The following is a 1,009-nucleotide window of genomic DNA, read 5'->3' on the forward strand; positions in this document are numbered from 1 at the left end:
TGCCATAAACCTATCAATTTTGTGCGACAAGGCAGAAAATTGGGCTTGCAACATCGCTACTGGATCAAGATTCACTATACCTTTAACTGATGATGTTGTTGAGGATGATGGTTTCGCTAATGGTACGTGTCCATGTTGTTGATTGCCATTTCCTCTAAAAGTTCTCTTGCTTGGGCAGATGTTTTCTTCATGAATAACCCTCCAGACATAGCGTCCAATGAACCTCTTGTTGTAGGATTTAGTCCATTATAAAATGTTTGCATTAAGAGTTCAGCGGGCAATTGGTGGTGTGGGCATAAACGTTGAAGTTCTTTAAAACGTTCCCAAGCCTCATAAAGAGTTTCACTATCATTTTGAGAAAAAGATGTTAACTCTTTAATGACTCTTGCGATTTTTGCTAAAGGGAAGAATTTTGATAAAAATGCTTGGGCTAATTGTTCCCAAGTCTCAATTGATGCGGCTGGCCTAGAAGTTAACCATTCTTTGGCTCGATCCTTCAAGGTAAAAGGAAAAAGGCGAAGTTTGATTGCTTCTGCAGTTACATCAGTAATTTTAAAAGTGTCACAAATTTCTAAGAAATTTGTCAAATGGGTATTAGGATTTTCGTTAGGTAACCCGTAAAACGTTACATTATTTTGCAACATATTAAGCAACGCAGGCTTAATTTCAAAATGATGTGCATTAATTTGGGGTCTAACTATACTGTTGGTTACACCGGCCACTCCTGGCCTAGCGTAATCCATAAGTGTGGCCATAACTTCTGGCTCGGTAATGTTAGTTTTTATTGGGGTTTGGTTTTTCTTTTTCTTTTCTTTCTTATTCTTTTTAAGAGTTCTTTCAATTTCTGGGTCAATAGGATCTGGTGACGTGCCCGAACTTCGAGAACTGCGCATGAACTTGAAATTTCGCACGAACAGAAACTACCTATAAAGCAGAATTTTGAAAAATAAATATGTTAGTAATTAAAAATAAATAAAATGTAAAAGTTTGAATAAGTATGAATAAACCT

General features: G+C 36.5%; 1 non-coding gene across 1 annotated transcript; it reads left to right on the forward strand.

The window, feature by feature from the left end:
* The first annotated feature begins 279 nt into the window (after positions 1 to 279).
* LOC136204978 (small nucleolar RNA R71) lies at positions 280 to 386 on the forward strand. Its single transcript, XR_010675788.1, has one exon. It is a non-coding gene; the product is annotated as a small nucleolar RNA R71 (small nucleolar RNA).
* The last annotated feature ends 623 nt before the right edge of the window (positions 387 to 1,009 follow it).

Source organism: Euphorbia lathyris, chromosome 8 (genome assembly GCF_963576675.1).
Source record: "Euphorbia lathyris chromosome 8, ddEupLath1.1, whole genome shotgun sequence".
Taxonomy (NCBI): domain Eukaryota; kingdom Viridiplantae; phylum Streptophyta; class Magnoliopsida; order Malpighiales; family Euphorbiaceae; genus Euphorbia; species Euphorbia lathyris.